General features: G+C 47.9%; 1 protein-coding gene across 7 annotated transcripts in view; it reads right to left on the bottom strand.

The window, feature by feature from the left end:
• Nucleotides 1-13,603, bottom strand: part of PUM2 (pumilio RNA binding family member 2) — a 117,336-nt gene extending 103,733 nt beyond the window's left edge. For 5 of the 7 annotated variants that reach the window (XM_029072204.2, XM_029072208.1, XM_029072206.2 and 2 more), the window contains exon 1: nucleotides 13,488-13,603. The gene's annotated coding sequence lies outside the window, so the exon portion shown is untranslated. The remainder of the gene's footprint in view (nucleotides 1-13,487) is intronic. The other 2 variants (XM_029072209.2, XM_029072210.2) reach the window with 1 other exon arrangement.
• Nucleotides 13,604-17,530: the final 3,927 nt, after the last annotated feature.

Genomic DNA, 17,530 nt, shown 5'->3' with positions numbered 1-17,530 from the left:
AGGTAGGAGGAGGCTAGTTGACTGAGAGCCCTAAAGCCAATGGTGAGGAGTTTCTATTTGATGTAGGAAGGTGGATATTCAGTCACTCAATCGGATTTATTAAGCGCTTACTGTGTGCAGAGCACTGTACTAAACGCTTGGAAAGTACAATTCGGCAACAGAGAGAGACAATCCCTACCCAACGGGCTCACAGTCTAGAAGGGGGAAACAACGAAACAAAACAAGTAGACAGGCATCAATACCATCAAAATGGATAAACAGAACCACAGATAAATGCACATCGTTAACAAAATAGAGGACTAAATATGTATAAATATATACAAGTGCTGTGGGGAGGGGAAGGGGGTAGAGCAGAGGGAGGGAGTAGGGGCAAAGGGGAGGGGAGGGAAAGGGAGGGCTCAGTCTGGGTGGACAGCAGGCACTGGTGGGTTTTGAGGAGTAGGGAAGATGTGGATGGAACAGTGTATTACAAAAACGATCCCAACAGCAGAGTGAGTTATGTACCGGAGGACAGAGGGACAGGGAGCAGGGAGGTCATCAAGGAGGCTGTTGCAGTAGTCAAGAGGAGCCTGGATCTGGGTGGCAGAACTCTGGATGTTGAGGAAGGGGCAGATGTGATTAATAATAATAGTAATCGTGGTATTTGTTAAGCGCTGTATAAAGTACTGGGCTGGATACAAGCAAATTGGGCTGCACACAGTCCCAGCTGAAGTAAGAGGCCCAGAGAAGTTAAGTGATTTGCCCAGGGGTCACACAGCAGACAAGTAGGGGAGCCAGAATAAGACCCTTCTGACTCCCAGGTCCATGCTCTATCCGCTACACCATGCTGTTTCTTTAAATGTTCTAGAGATGTTGTGATCCTAGAACCAACAAGGTTTGGTGACAAATTGAATATACGGGTTGAGAATATACGAGGATCGTGAGACGGGGAGGATGCTGGTGTTACTGACAGGGATGGGAAAGTCAGGGGGAGGGCAGGGTTGGGCGGGAAGAGGACGATTTCCATTTTGGATAGCCTGCGTTTGAAACATCACTGGGACGCCCAAACAGAGATGTACTAAAGACAGGAGGGAATGCAAGACGGCAGAGGAGAGAGGTCAGGGCTGGAGAAGTAGATGTGGTAATATATAATTATGTTCAGAATTTAATTCACAGTTACCCTCGATCAAATATAATTAGACGTGAGCTTCCTGACTGTGCCTTTTTTCTCCTGCAATAGAAAGTTAATGTGTTTAATAAAAAATTGCTATACGGTATACAGCAAAATGACACATTGCCGTATATAGCATATGCCCTGCTATATATGTAATATCACCTGCATGACATATATGGAAATAATATAACCCGAACGCGATATCACCTGAATTCTTTACGGCCTCAGAACAGTTTCTAAAAGCTAATATAACCACTCAAAGGTTTTAATTCTAATCATTTTAAAGTTTACTATGACTAAATAAACATCACTTGTAAGTAACTTTTCTCATAGTTCTGGCTATTGAACTTAAAGCATGGAGACTCTGCAGCAGCAGCAAAAAGAAATTTAAAATGCGAAACAGTTTGGGGTTGAAGTTGCCCCCAAGAATTTATTTATATTTAGTTAGCTGGATGCTTTCAAAATCATTCTTCTTAGCCCCTAATGTGCAAGGGTGAGTGATAAGACTGCAAATAAAATCATCTGCATCCAGAGAAATTTAAGTGAAATTAACAGACAAGCAAAAATAAACCATTCTTAAGGAGGCGGGTCAGAAAGAGATGTCCTTTCCTAGTCTATCCCATTTTCCTTCATATTTTCTTGGCTAATTTTTTCTTCCATGCATTTTTTGGGGGTGAAAGGGAGCAATCATGTTAAGTTTCTTTTTAGTAGATATTTTTAATTTGTTCATATTCCCTTGGGCATGTTGCTAATGCACGATGACCAGGACTGCTTTCTACACAAACCAATAAATGGTCAGGGCAGTCGATCACGATTACATTGTATCAAAAGAGTGCAAGATAATCATGGCTTCTCTACCCCACGGTATTCACTCTAAGGTGAAAATGAGGGTCTCTCTGGGCTCGTATGATCAGAATCCCTCATTACCTCTATTCCGGACTCTGTGAGACAAGATGTGTACAAAAGTTCTTGAGAGAAAAACCTAAAAAGCAATGCCCTCTAGTTATTTTTTTCCTCGATTAGCAGAAACCTTCACATTAACTTCAAGAACGATGCTGAGCTTCAACGGAAGTTGTGGGAGTAGCCCCAGCTTAATATTTTTATAATAATGGCATTTTTTAAGCATTTACTGTGTGCAAAAGTACTGTTCTAAGCACTGCGGAGGATACAAGGTGATCAGATTGTTCCAAGTGGGGCTCACAGTCTTAATGCCCATTTTACAGTTGAGATTACTGAGGAAGACACAGAGAAGTTAAGTGACTCGTCCAAAGTCACAGACCTGGCAAGCAGGAGAGCTGGGATTTGAACCCATGACCTTTGACTCCCCAGCCCGTGCTCTTTCCACTGAGCCATGCTGATAACCTGGGACGTTTCAGACTTAGAGAAATAGGACATACAGTGAAAACATGAAGCATACTTCAGCACTCTGAAACTCATCCCGGCCCCGCAGGGCTCACGTAAATATTCTTACACATTTTTCTATCCACAATCTATTTTGGTGTCTGTCTCTCCCTGTAGACTGTTTGTAGCAGGGATTGTGTCTACCCGCTGTTCTATTTTACTCCCCCAAGCGCTTAGCATAGTGCTCTGCAAGTACAGAGTACGTGCTCAATACCAAAAAAAATTATCTAATCATAATGGTGGAGGTGACAGGGTCAAGTCATGGACTCGAATCTACAGATCTATTTTATCTAAGTACGTGGCCTTCTTATTCAGACTCAACTGATGGTGAAAGTCACCTGTGGATGGGGGGAGAGGAAGCAGGGGAAGGGCACGTGTAAGACTGATAAAGCCAGTCCCTGTCTCCCGGGGGGGCTGTCTTGTGAAGCAGCGTGGCTCAATGGAAAGAGCATGGGTTTGGGAGTTAGAGGTCATGGGTTCGAATCCCAGCTCTGCCACTTGGCAGCTGTGTGACTGTGGGCAAGTCACTTAACTTCTCTGTGCCTCAGTTCCCTCATCTGTAAAATGGGGGTGAAGACTGTGAGCCTCACATGGGACAACCTGATTAACCTGTATCTACCCCAGTGCTTACAACAGTGTTCTGAACATAATAAGCACTTAACGAATACTATCATTATTAGAGAAGCAGCGTGGCTCAGTGGCAAGAGCCCGGGCTTGGGAGTCAGAGGTCATGGGTTCGAATCCTGGCTCTGCCACTTGGCAGCTGTGTGACCTTGGGCAAGTCACTTAACTTCTCTGTGCCTCAGTTACCTCATCTGTAAAATGGGGATTAACTGTGAGCCTCACGTGGGGCAACCCGATTACCCTGTATCTCCCCCAGCGCTTAGAACAGTGCTCTGCACATAGTAAGCGCTTAACAAATACCAACATTATTAGGTCATGGGTTCGAATCCTGGCTCTGCCACTTGGCAGCTGGGTGACTGTGGGCAAGTCACTTCACTTCTCTGGGCCTCAGTTACCTCATCTGTAAAATGGGGGTTAACTATGAGCCTCACGTAGGACAACCTGATTACCCCTTATCTACCCCAGCGCTTAGAACAGTGCTCTGCACATAGTAAGCACTTAACACATACCAACATTATATAGAAAAGCTGTCCTTTTTGTTTTGTTATTTACAGGGCCTAGCACTGCCCTTGCAAAGAGCTGCTCCTGTCTTAATTATGGTGGACTAAGCTGGTCTATGGCAATTAACTCCCAGTTTGCAGGGATTTTTCATGGTATTCGCTAAGTGCTTACTATATATGCCAGGCAACTTACTAAGCACTGCGGTAGGTACAAAACCAGCAGGATGGACACCCACAAGGGGCTCACAGTTTAAGTACAAGGGAGAACGGGTACTGAATCCTCATTTTGCAAATGAGGAAATTGAGGCCCAGAGGAGTTAAGCGGCTTGCCGAAGGTCACGCAGCAGACAATGCTCCCCCACGTCTGCTGTGTTACCTTGGGCGAATCATTTAATTGTTCCTCAGTTACCTCGTTTGCAAAATGGGGACTAAGATTGCGAGTCCTACGTGAGACAGGGACTGTGTTCAAACTGATTAGCTTATATCTATCCCAGCGCTACGTAATAATAACAATGATGACGGTATTTAAACGCTTACTATATGCCAAGCACTGTTCTAAACACTGAGATAGATATAAGGTTATGAGGTTGTCCGACGTAGGGCTCATGGTCTTAATCTCCGTTTTCCGGATGAGGTAACTGCCCAGAGTCGTACAGCCGACAAACGGCAGATTAGAACTCGTGACCTCTGACTCTCGAACCCATGTTCTTTCCACTGAGCCACGCTGCTTCTCTAAACAAATAAACAGGCAAAAAGTATGTTTAAAGTGCTTACCATGTGAGTTGAATAATCCCTGTTCCACATGGGGCTCACAATCTCAATCCCCATTTTACAGAGGAGGCAACTGGGGCCCAGAGAAGCACAGCGACTTGCCCAAGGTCACACATCAGTCGAGTGGCAGAGGCGGGATTATAACCCACGACCTTCAAACTCCCAGGCCCGTGATCTATCCACTACACCATGCTGCTTCTCAGAAGTGCAATGCCTGGCAAATAGTAAATGCTTAAATATTATTTTTAAAAAGTGGCTGAGCCCCCAAACTCCAGATCCTAAATCTCCCCGGCCTGTGCTCTTTTCCCTGAGCCTTGTTGCGTCTCATGCCAGCATTCAGCTGAGATGCCGTGTGCTCAGAGGGTTCAACTACAATACTTCAAATGTTTCCTCTGCTCTCCTTACTTTCGGTTTTCCTGTTTCAGCAGCTATTTGAGCATCCTGCCGTCTTCTAAGGTCCCAGTGTAAGGGAGAGCGGGGCTTCAATACTCGGTAGGCTCCCTGAGGGCACAGAACACGTCCACCAACTCTACTGTACTCTCCCGAGCGCTTAGTACAGCACTCTGCACACATTAAGTACTCCATAAAGGCCACTGCCTGATTCTAGGACTTCACTGGCAACATAGAGCTAAAGGCTCTTTCAGACTGATCCTGCTTGTCATTAACTATTGAATATAGTCATTAAGTGACACTACTGGAATTGCTCAAGGAGTTGAATGTTATATCGGTTTGGAAGTCAGATCTCCCAATTGCAGAAGATTGGACAAGATGACAGTTAATAATTACGGTACTTCTTAAGCACTTACTATCTGCCGAGCGCTGTTCCAAGCGCTGGGGTAGATACCAGTCGATCAGGTTGGACACAGTCCCTGTTCCACAAGACACTCACATTCTTAATCTTCATTTTACAGATGAGATAACTAAGGCACAGAGAAGTTAAGTGACTTGCCCAAGGTCACACAGCAGACAAGTGGCAGAGCTGGGATTAGAACCCAAGTCCTCTGACTTCCAAGACCGTGCTCTTGCCATGCTGTTGGCCGAGTCGCTTCCACACCATAGCGACTCTGAACGTATTTTCTCCAGAACGTCTTATCTTCACTCTTCTGTAGTTATTCTGGTGTATATATATATCCACGGGGCTTTCTTGGTAAAAAAAAAAAATACATCAGTGGTTTACCATTGCCTTCTTCCACACAGCAAAAACTTAAGTCTCTGCCCTTGTCTTAGATCAATATTTTGATCACTTGATCATCCACCTATGACTCTTCCCGTGCTGTTGCTGCCCAGCATAGGTGAATCAACTTTGTCTGACACTTTTCATTCATTCATTCAATAGTATTTAGTGAGCGCTTACTATGTGCAGAGCACTATACTAAGCGCTTGGAATGTACAAATCGGTAACAGATAGATAGTCCCTGCCCTTTGATGGGCTTACAGTCTAATCAGGGGAGACAGACAGACAAGAACAATGGCAATAAATAGGATCAAGGGGATGAACATCTCATTAAAACAATAGCAAAAAAATAGAATCAAGGTGATATACATCTCATTAACAAAATAAATAAGGTAATGAAAATTTATACAGTTGAGCAGACAAGTACAGTATTAAGGGGTTGGGAAAGGAGAGGGGGAGGAGCAGAGGGAAAGGGGGGAGAAGAGGGTTTAGCTGAGGAGAGGTGAAGGGGGGGGGGTAGAGGGAGCAGAGGGAAAAGGGAAGCTCAGTGTGGGAAGGCCTCTTGGAGGAGGTGAGCTTTCAGTAGGGTTTTGAAGAGGGGAAGAGAATTAGTTTGGCGGAGGTGAGGAGGGAGGGCATTCCAGGACCGCAGGAGGACGTGGCCCAGGGGTCGACGACGGGATAGGCGAGAACAGGGGTCGGTGAGGAGGTGGGCGGCAGAGAAGCAGAGCGTGCGGGGTGGGCAGTGGAAAGAGATAAGGGAGGAGAGGTAGGAGGGGGAAAAGTGATGGAGAGGCTTGAAGCCTAGAGTGAGAAGTTTTTGTTTTGTGTGGAGGGCTTAGACCTTTCCACTGAGCACTCTGCACACAGTTTAGTGCTCAATAAATACGACTGAATGAATGAATTACAGGTAACCCCGCAAGAGACTCTCTCTCAGGGGCATGGCTCTAAGCTTCACTGGTGTGCGCAAACTCTCCTACTACCGATAATGCCCTGAATCGTGGGAGAGATCTCGTATCTACTCCAGTGCTTATTGCAGTGTTTTGCAGAGAGTAAGCACAGACTGTAAGCTCCTTGGGGGCAGAGATCGTGCCTAACAATTCTCCTGCACTGTATTCTCCTAAGACTTTAGTTCAGTGCTCTACATGGAGCAAGACCTCAATAAACACCACTGATTAATGGATTACATACAATTATTACTTCCTTGTCTGTAGTTTCATCACTGGTGAGTGTGCCGCCTAGGCAACAGAACCGTGAGATCGACACTGCCAATACAGAGTTTTGGTTGTGCGGGTGGCTTTCCTGGTGCAGGTTCATACACTCACCTGGATTTTCTTTAGACTAATGAACACTCTGTAATGTCTGGCTGATTCCATCAAGAAGTCCTGCAATGATTTGCCTGTCTTCAGGGTTGCACGCCCGCAGGGTACAAAATCCTTCTCTATCCTATTTGCCTTTTAGGCAGAATGATACTGAAAACTTGGTGATTTAAAAGCCAAGTGATTTAGGCAGAAATCCCTCAACGGGGATAAAACTTTCAAGAGGTTCCTGGGCAGTCTATTTCAGTATTCATCAATACTTTAACTTTTTAACTACTTTCATAGTTTTAGAAGTACTCTTGCTGGACGGTGAAAAACCTGAACAGTGACCATTTGTATTAAAAATTGTTTCACTGCTCATTTTGGCAGATAACTTTTCAACAGTGGCTTCCTCCAACATAGCTAAATTACAAAAACAATCCAACAACAAGTGTAGCAAACACCCCAAAATGCACCCTGAGATGATATGGGAGAAGTGTCCCCACAAAGTAGACAATTACATGCCTATAGATTTAAGTATTTGCACAGGATTTTTTAGAGGCGATTCGCAGCAACTTGAGAATTTGACTCCTAAGAGCAGTTAAGCTACAGCATGAGGGTAGCAAGGACCGGCTAATTACACAAGAACAAAATTTAAATAACTTCCTGCGGTACAACAGGGCCAACTTCCCCACGACCTAAGCTCCCAGTCTGCTTCAGTCACTTGTCCATTCCTGGGAGAATGAAAGGGAAAGGTCATTCCTCCTCCCCAACATGCTCCCTATCTTGCTTCACCACAAGCCTAAAAGGTTTCTACTTTATCCCATTTGGGTAGAGGGACATTTCCCTTCCTCAAAGTGTGCTTAAAAGTAATCTGGAAAAAGGCAAGGAGTGGAGGGAGAGTGAAGATGGGGGAGGGGAGTGGGGAGAGAGAGGGGGAGACTGGCTAGAGAGCCGTCCGGAAGGACGAGATGGAAAAGGAATAAGCCCAAATGTTTGTAGATAAGTGAATATTTTGGAAGGCCCTGCTTAGCAGACCACATCCCACCTGGTTTGAGAAAATGTTCAGGGCTCCCTGGTTAGCTCTGAGCATACCAAAGTTTCTAAATTCGAAACAGGGGTTAGAAGAGACGCTTCGGGCTTCGTAACGTTAAAAACCTTTTCTTAAAAGCAATTCCCTTTCACCTCATCCCAAAGACATAATAATCGCTATTCCAGTCTTGTAATTTAAAATTGCAATCAAATCAACTTTGGTGTCAGGAAGTTTGCCTTCAAAAAGTGCTTCAGTTTAAATTGACAACATATCAGAGCCAAAATTAAGATTCACAGCCAAGTTTGGAAAGCTATATATACACAGAAACTAACAATAACTTTAGCACTCTTTCAACATATATCTAACCGTTTTTCAAATACACTTATTTCAGTCTGAAGGCATGTCTTCACACCACTCATTTTGGCAAGATTGTTGCTGGGGAGCTAGAGGACCCCCCGTCCAACAATCCAACCCTGTTTGGATATGGTGTGTCATGTTGTTGGGAGAAACGGTTTATGCCAATACTCTCATGTGTCAGAATGGGAACCACAGAGAAAGTTTGCCTTATAAGGGGTCTTGCAACCACTGGGTTATAGGAGAACTTGGTGTACACCATATTGCATTCCAAAATGATAAACACAGGTATCCCTCACTGACCACTTTCTCTTACTATTCTGTAAATCCGTTTGGCTACCAGAATAACTGAAGTCCTCACTTTCAGGTGAACTAAGCCAAGCGGCCCTCACGTTTAGAAACGTATACCGTGTCTGCTTGGGTTTCGACTGCACGACGCCGGCCTCCGTCACGGCATTAGCTCCAAGGAGATGGAGAGGATTTAAAGTGGACAGGGGTAGGAGGTGGACTTGGGGAAGTGGAGCAGGGGCGGCGGGGGGAAACAGGGGTTAGCTGATCACCTAGGGGAATCAAATCCATTTTTACTTCAGATGAAGTAAAGTTGGCTCTCTGACAACATAAACGCATTAGTGTAGCTAATTAGTATCAATCATCTATAACTGAATACACAACTCTGGGTAATCTGGGCAATATTAGGATACCTAGCCTTGGTTTGGGAACTAATCCTTTATAAATTTATAATTATCGATAATGAAGCATTTACACCTGTTTGCCCTTAAACTGGGAGTCTTATGAGGGACAGAAATCACGTCCAACCTGATTACCTGAATCTACCACTGCGGTTGGCACGTATTCGGTGCTTTAATACTACAACTATTGCGATTAACCTTGTTCCTATGGGAAAATTTGTTCCCAGTTATTTATCGACACGAGAGCGTTTTCAGGAGCCAACCGCTCCGTAAGTCCATGGGTTTCCTACAGAGTTTTGCTCAGGCTCGGTTTTCCACTCCACACAAGGTGACTTCGACTTCTCCACTGTCAGGCTTGTCACGCCTGACGCTCCCATCTAACCACGCCTCATGCCATAAAGACCCTGTCACAGTGCTCTGGATTCTTCTCCCTATCTCCTTGGCCTTCATGCCAAAGAAAAAGTGAGTAAGCAGTCAAAAGAAGGCAAGTAAGTGGAGCCCTAAGAAATAAAAACGGAGTTGACTTGTCTAAAAGAGGGGAGGAATTACTTTGGTCAGAGGACCACTTATGAACCTTTAAAGCGTGCTGATGTCAGCAAAAGTCCTCCTGGTCATGAGTGGGAATGCCAGAAAGGGTTTAAAAACTACAGAAATGTTACCACATTCAATCAATGGCATTTATTGATCGCTTACTGTGCGCAGAGCTTAATACAGTGCTTGGGAGTCGGTAGATGTGATTTCCCATCCACAAGGATTCCCCCATACAGCTCCCTCCTGGCTCGGTGCCTAGGATGGAAACAGTCCGCAACTCTCCCCACCCCCTCACCCCCAACCCCTGCGTTCCCATGAATGGCACTTTGGTACAAGTGAGCCTGCTGCCTGAACCTTGAGAAAAGTGGGGCTCCCCAGCAAAGCCACACTATCCCAACTCAAACCTGTCCTAACCCAAAACCCTTTGTTCCCCCAAGAACGGTTCGGTTGGCCACTGGGATTTTCAGGCACTTTATTCCCACAGGTGATAAAGGAAAGCTTTATACAGAGATCCTGGAGACCGTAGGGTGAGACAGTCCTAAGACACTTCAATTTATTCTTATGTTTCCCAATGCCTTCCTAAGAAGGCTCCTCCTCTGGGGCTAATCCCTACCTAAATTCTGCCTTGTTGGTTGTAGTATTTCATTGGCCATTCAAGGCACGCACGTGTATGCCTGTGAATCCCACTTATTTTTTGTGCCCTCTTTAGTTTCTGTCATAGCTACGCCTTCACTCTCGATCCTACTGCGCTTTCACAGTTTTGATAGGTGTCTCCCCACCCACATTATACTCTAAGTTCGTTCAGGTAAGGGTCGTGTCTTCTTCCTCACTGTACGCTTCCGAGGGCTGAGTAGAGTTCTGCAATTTACTCTGCCTGCCCTTCTCCTCCACTGGACTGCAAGCTCCTAGTGAGCAAGGATAAGGTGTTTTACTTTTCTGCTACTTTCTCAAGTATGGTGCTTACACACCATTGATCAGTTGCGCTCGCAGTGGACACTACCACGGACAATAGTATTTCAAAGCAACAGAATACAAGGTCCTAGGTTTTAGCATTGATGATATTTTGCTATTGATTTATTTTGGCATTTAGAAGTATCTGAGTTTTGTACTTTTTTTTTTTAAACCCTTCATGATTCCTCCTCAGACTCTTTTCTTCTTTGGGGGTGGTGTCTGCCCTTCCTTTCTACAACCTAAGAAATTTCCTAAATTATTATATTATTATTACGGTACTTGTTATGCACTTATCATGCATCACGCGCTGTTCTAAGCGCCGAGGCACATAAAAGTTTACTGGGTCGGACGCAGCTCCTGTCCCACGTGGGGCTCACAGTCCCCAAGTCTGTTAGGTAAGGGCAGCACAAGTATTCAAGAGAAGGCCGTAAGGACGTCATCCCGTACCGGGCTTCTCTGAAAGACACGAGTCCTCTTTTTTATACTAAAATGACATGCTCTAGGATTTATATGGGAGAGGGATGGATCGTGCTATGCATAACTTGTGACAACTCCTGCTGTGAAGCTCTGACCTTTGAACTAGCCCTTTTCTCCACACCAACTGAAGCTGATGTAACAAAACCCTGGCCAGGGAACACATGGCAGGCACTGCACCGACAACAGAATACCTAAAGCTCCAGATAAGCCCCAGTGATACCCCCTTTCGGGGCCTGCAAAGCCAGAGCAGACAATGGCTTTAGGTCTCTTCGGTGAAAGAAGTTTGAGAAATCACTGCTCCCCTTCTGAAGAAAGTCGGGATATTGGTAGACAAGTGATTCATGAACTCACGCTTTGCAGTTAATCGGAAACAAGACACTTTAACAACACTGAAAGCAGCCTTAGACTTTTCAGTGGAAAAGTGAATGAGGATTATTTAAAATCTTTTAAAAGCAGAAAGACCGAAGACAAAGTTCATCTGCCCAATCCTGCATATGTTAGTGCGAAACTGCCAGGGGAACAATAAATACGATCCGAGCGAAAAAGCCTTCTTATGTGGTTTACAGAAACGTTAATGATATAAAACACAGTAGGCAGTGGAGGGAAGGGGCCTTGGGACAGGCCTGGGTAACGGAGATGAGGCCATCACAAGAACACTCTGGCGAATGCAAAAGTAGGAAGAGGTCAAAACTGAGTGATCTTGAAAAAGTAAAAATTACTGCCTCATAATCCAGAAAGGGGAGGGGAAATAAAAAAAAATCAAGAAGTGACGTACCGGAACACCTTCGACTGCAGAACTAGATATACATTTCGACGTCCTAATTACCAGTTTAGAAATGTCTAATTTTTACAACTGAATAAAATCTTCTCCCAGTCTACCGATCGAAAGGCCATAATAAAAAAAGCTCGATCCTATCGAAATCTTCCCTATGGTGCTTCCGATCTTCCTTCATCTTTGTGGGGATGAAAAGTGGGTTTGTGCCACCGTCAGAAGGGAATGTTGCTATCCTAGAATCGGGAAGCAAGAAAGGGAGGCTGGCAAACGGGACCCTCAAGGGCAGTCGATGCAAACTCCCGAACAATGGACGGGGCCAGGCACCGAAGAGAAAACACAAGAGTCCGAGCCTCTTTCGAGTTCATCCTATAACGCGGCACACCACACATATTGTCATGTTCCGGCTGGGGTTGCAAGAGTCTGCGACACCGCACGTTTGTTTACCACGATGCCTCTTCCGAGTACTTTTTCACGAAAAGGCCTAAATTGTAAAAGCTCTAATGTAGAGGAAAAAGGTCATCTCTTAAGATCAAATAACTCGTATACATTCTTTTCATCACTGCACGCACAGAAAAAAATCCACGTGAACTCTTCGAAAATAGAACTCCGAGGAGAGAGCCTAGTTTAAAAAGTGAAATGGACTGAAAATCTGGGCGTAACTGGCAAGAGAGCAGTTCCCACAGTCGTGGGGTAGAAGAGTCGTCTTTTCAACATCGATCTGGTGCCGTGCAGTGGGCTGGTCTTTACCTCTGCTTTTCCAATATCAGTAGTCGTTGAAAGGTCACACTTCCCTCCCCCCCCCCCCCCCAAAAAAATCCGATTTCACAACTGTCCCGAAAAGGGCATTGTTCTCTTATCCTCCGCGAAATCCGAGGGGCCGAGTGACCTTGTTGATTCCCCCGTCGAGGCCTGGAGTCGGCGAGAGACCCCTCGCCCCGCGATCCACCCGCCGGGGCTCGGGCCTGGGGAAGTACGAGGGCCCCGCGAAGCCTCCCCGGGCTGCAAGATGAGAGCGGCGGATGCCCGGCCATGGCGACGGCGAAAAACACGAGCCTCTCCAACCCAGCCCGTAAAAGAGAAGAAAGAAAGAGCGAGCTGCCTTTGCCCCGAACATTTGGAGGAGAAAACCTATCCCCCCCCGCGACCCTCGCCGGGCCGGGGCCACCCCAAAGCCTTTTTCTTTGTCTCCCTTTCCTCGGCCGGTTTCGGGGACGGGGGCAGACCTCAATCCGGACCCTTCCCCCCCCCCCCGAGACCCCGGGGGGACCCCCCCAACACACACACAGTCTCTGTGAGAGACGCTCACTCCAGGCCGGCTCTCCTCTGGTCCCTCCTTCTCCCCCGCCCCCCCAGTCTCCTCTGGGCGGCCGAGGCGCCCCCCGACATTTCGGCGTCACCTGGGTCTGCCTCCCCCGGCCCGGCCGAAGGGAGGGGAAGGGAGGGAGGGAGGGAGAGAGGGGTCGGGGCGGCCTCCTTCCCTCACGGCCGGGCCCTCCAGGCCGCGAGCGCGCCTCCGGGGGAGCGCGCCTGGGAGGGGGGCGCGCCTGGGGGAGACGACGACGACGAGCGCGCGCAGGCCGCGGAAGAAGAGGCGGCGGCGGCGGCTCCCGGATTCGCCCTCCCCCCCCCCCACCGGGCCTCCTCTCCCACCTCCCGCGGAGCCTCCAGACAATAGCCGGGAAGAGGGCGGGGAGCCCGGGCCGCCCTCCCCTCCGCCTCGGCCCCGCGAAGCCGGAGCCCGACCGGGGCGACTTACGGGGCTCCCGCGGCAGGTCGGCCTCCCCCCGGGGAGACGGAAGGCCGGAGCGACGGCGGCGGCGTGGGCTCCGGTCGTCGTCGTCTTCTCTTCCTCTTCCTTCTCCTCCCTCCCTCCCCCCCCCACCACCACCCCTCCTCCGGACGGCCGAGGAACCGAGCGTCAGACACAGAGACTCACAACAACATGGCCGCCGCCGCCGCCGCCGCCACCGCCTCCTCCCCCCGCCCCGCCCCCCTCCCCCCGCGCGCCGCGCGCGGTGCGCCCTGGGAAACTGGGGGAGGGGAGAGGAGGGCCGGCCGGACGCCGCGCGCCAGGAAATGGGGCCTGGCTCCGCTCGGCGGTGACTCCTCAGCCCTCGCCCGCCCGAAGAGCGCGGGGGGCCTGCGTGCGCGCCCGCGTACCGGCGTGGGCGTGCTCGCGCGCGCGCGCTTGGCTCCTCCATTCTCGAACGGGATTGGTCGAGGGCGTCGAGGGGCGGGAGCGCGCGCGGCCTCGGGAGCGTGGCGCCGCGTGCGCGCCCGCGCGCCCCCGCCCGCGGGCTTTGTTCGCCTCGCACCTTCCCCTTCCGACGGGAGAGGAATGGAGGGCCAACGTCCCCACCTCTCGGGGCCAGGGGAGCGTCAGACACAAAGAAGGAGTCAGGGATGGGTTCCCCCCTCTGCCCGCGCCGCTCTTGCCACCCTGTGCTAAACGCTCGGGTTAAGGGATAATAATGGTGGTATTTGTTAAGCCCTTACTATGTGCGGAGCACTGTTCTAAAGCGCTGGGGGAGATACAGGGCAATGATGTTGCCCCACGTGGGGCTCACAGTTTTAATCCCCATTTTACAGATGAGGAAACTGAGGCACAGAGAAGTGAAGTGACTCGCCCAAAGTCACACAGCTGGCAGGCGGCGCAGCTAGGATTCGAACCGATGACCTCTGACTCCCAAGCCCGGGCCCTTTTCCACTGAGCCACGCTGCTTCTTATGATGTCCATCCTACTAGACAAGCGGTGTGCCTCAGTGGAAAGAGCCCAGGCTTGGGAGTCAGAAGTTGTGGGTTCTAATCCCAGCTCTGCCGCTCGCCAGCTGTGTGACTTTAGGCAAGCCACTTAACTTCTCTGTGCCTCAGTTACCTCATCTGTGAAACGAAGATTAAAACTGTGAGCCCCACACAGGACAACCTGATCACCTTGTATCCCCCAGCGCTTAGAACAGTGCTTTGCACATAATAAGCACTTAACAAATACCGCCATTTATTTTTTATTTTTACTTTGGGAATTGTGCTTCTAGAGAAGCAGCGTGGCAGAGTGGATGGAGCCCGGGCCTGGGAGGCAGAAGGTCATGGGTTCTCATCCCGGCTCTGCCACTTGTCTGCTGTGTGACCTTGGGCAAGTCACTTCACATCTCTGTGCCTCAGTTATCTCATCTGTAAAATGGAGATTGAGACTATGAGCCCCCCATGGGGCAGGGACTCTGTCCAACCTGATTTGCTTGTACCCACCCCAGCGCTTAGTACGGTGCCTGGCACATAGTAAGCGCTTAACCAATACTATAATTAATATTCATTATTATATCTGCATTTTAACTCTCTTCCCTTCTTCAAAGCCCTCCTGAGAGCTCACCTCCTCCAAGAGGCCTTCCCAGACTGAGCCCCCCTTTCCCTCTGCTCTCCCTCTCCTCCCCCTTCCCCTCCCCTCAGCACTGTGCTCATTTGTATATATTATTTATTACCCTATTTATTTTGTTAATGAGGTGCACATCCCCTTGATTCTATTTATCTCAATGATGTTGTCTTGTTTTGTTTCGTTCTGTTTTGCTTTGCCGTCTGTCCCCCCCGTTTAGACTGTGAGTCCGTCAATGGGCAGGGACGGTCTCTATCTGTTGCCGAATTGAACATTCCAAGCGCTCAGTACAGTGCTCTGCCCATAGTAAGCACTCAATAAATACTATTAAATGAATGATTGAACAAACTATCCTCTCTACCCACCTATCGTTTGCAAAACACTCTCCCAGGGAAGCTTTCACATGCAGGCTGCTTTCTTGTGTCCCTACTGTGTGCAGAGCACTGTGCTGAGTGTTGATGGTGTAGCAAGTTGAGCTAGGCACGTGGGAGCATGCAATAAAACAAGAGAATAATCCCTCTCTTTAGGAGTTTACTACTACTAGCTAGGAGGGAGACAAATAGACGTTATTACTCGGTGTACGTATTTTTTGCCTGTCTCCCAGTTAGGCTGCGAGCTCTTTGTGAGCAACGAATATGTCAATTGTGGCTTTTCTGCTTTCCAAATAATTAGTATCATACATTACTCCTAGTCGGCCTTCATTAAGAGCTATTACTAGTTGGAAGGAAGAGCATATAAAGTTCATTTGGGGCAAGGAACACGTCTGCAAATTCTTTTGAATTGGACTCTCCCAAACGCTTCACTCCGGTGATCTGCCCTTAGTAAGTGCTCAGTCAATATCATTGATTGATTGATATCACGAAGCGCCATTTATAGAGGTCCTTCTTATTCAAGGATACCAACAACAACGACACTGGCCTAGGAATTACGTGTGGCTGAAAAATTCAAGTGTGGATCCTACAGTCCCGCTCACGTTGTCCTCCCGAAAAGAATGTCCCTGTTTTGAGTCGGTACATAGGGTGCTTGCAGCTCCTGGTAGCGTTTTCTCGGCTGCCTCCTGATTCCTTATGAAGCATCGTCTGATGCCGAACTGTGCTTACCAAGAGCTTAGTACGGTGCTCCGCACACAGCGCTCAATAGATGCGATGGAATGAATGACTGAAGGCATGAATTTGCTTGAAAAAGCTGCTCCTTTCTGATAGCGGTATGCCATCAATCAGTCGATCTTTCCATGGTATTTAGTGAGTGCTTACTCTGTGCAGAGCACTGTACCAAGAGCTTGGGAGAAGATAGTAGATGCTAGTTTGTCGTCAGCGATCGATTCCCGGTTTTCGATTGGGATCTATCAATCAAGAAGTGATATTTACTGAGCGCTTACTCTGGGCAAAGTGCCGTACTAAGCATTTGGGAAAGTCTATTCAGTGTAACAATGTCAACCTTCTCACTGTGCCTCGTTCTCGCCTGTTCCGCCGTTAACCTCTGGCCCATGTCCTACCTCAGGCCTGGAACACCCTCCCTCCTCAAATCCGCCAAACAATCGCACTTCTCCCCTTCAAAGCCCTACTGAAAGCTCACCTCCTCCAAGAAGCCTTCCCAGATTAAGTCCCCTTTTCTTCAGCTCCTCCTCCCCTCCGCATCGCCCCGACTTGCTCCCTTTGCTCTACCCCCTTCCCCGCCCCATGGCACTTGTGTATAGATGTATAATTCTATTTATTTATATTGATATCTGTTTACTCGTTTTGATGTATCTATATCCATAATTCTATTTATTTATATTGATGCCTGTTTACTTGTTTTGATGTCTGGCTCCGCCCTTCTAAACCCGGTGTGGGCAGGGATTGTCTCTCTTTATTGCTGAATTGTACATTCCTAGCGCTTAGTACAGTGCTGTGCACACAGTAAGCGCTCAATTGAATGAATGAATAAATTCAATCCAACAGCATCCCTCTCCTCAAGGAACTTACAGGCTAAGGGGAAGCTGGCAGTCTAGGGGATGCAGAACTGCCTAAGGCTTTGTTTTACAGTGCCAAGGAAATCTTTCCTCTGCCCGCCTTACCTTCACTTTCCCAATTTCAGCTCGTCAAAGGCACTGAAGGCCTTTGGAATAGTCTGGTCTGGTCATTTGCTCATTTGTATATATCTTTATTACCCTATTTATTTTGTTAATGAGATATACATCCCCTCGATTCTATTTATTGCTATTGTTTTTGTCCATCTGTCTCCTCCGACTAGACTGTAAGCCCGTCGATGGGCAGGGATTGTCTCTATCTGTTGCCGAATTGTACATTCCAAGTGCTCAGTACAGTGCTCTGCACATAGTAAGCGCTCAATAAATACTATTGAATGAATGAATGAGAGACCAGTCTGATGCCACACTCCGTCTGAGGATCTCCCAAAAGATGTCCTGGCCTTCCTGATTCGGCATTCTACTGAAG

The sequence above is a fragment of the Ornithorhynchus anatinus genome, chromosome 9 (genome assembly GCF_004115215.2).
Source record: "Ornithorhynchus anatinus isolate Pmale09 chromosome 9, mOrnAna1.pri.v4, whole genome shotgun sequence".
Classification (NCBI taxonomy): domain Eukaryota; kingdom Metazoa; phylum Chordata; class Mammalia; order Monotremata; family Ornithorhynchidae; genus Ornithorhynchus; species Ornithorhynchus anatinus.
Note: the sequence above shows the minus strand (reverse complement) of the source record. Positions and strands in the feature narration are given on the sequence as shown.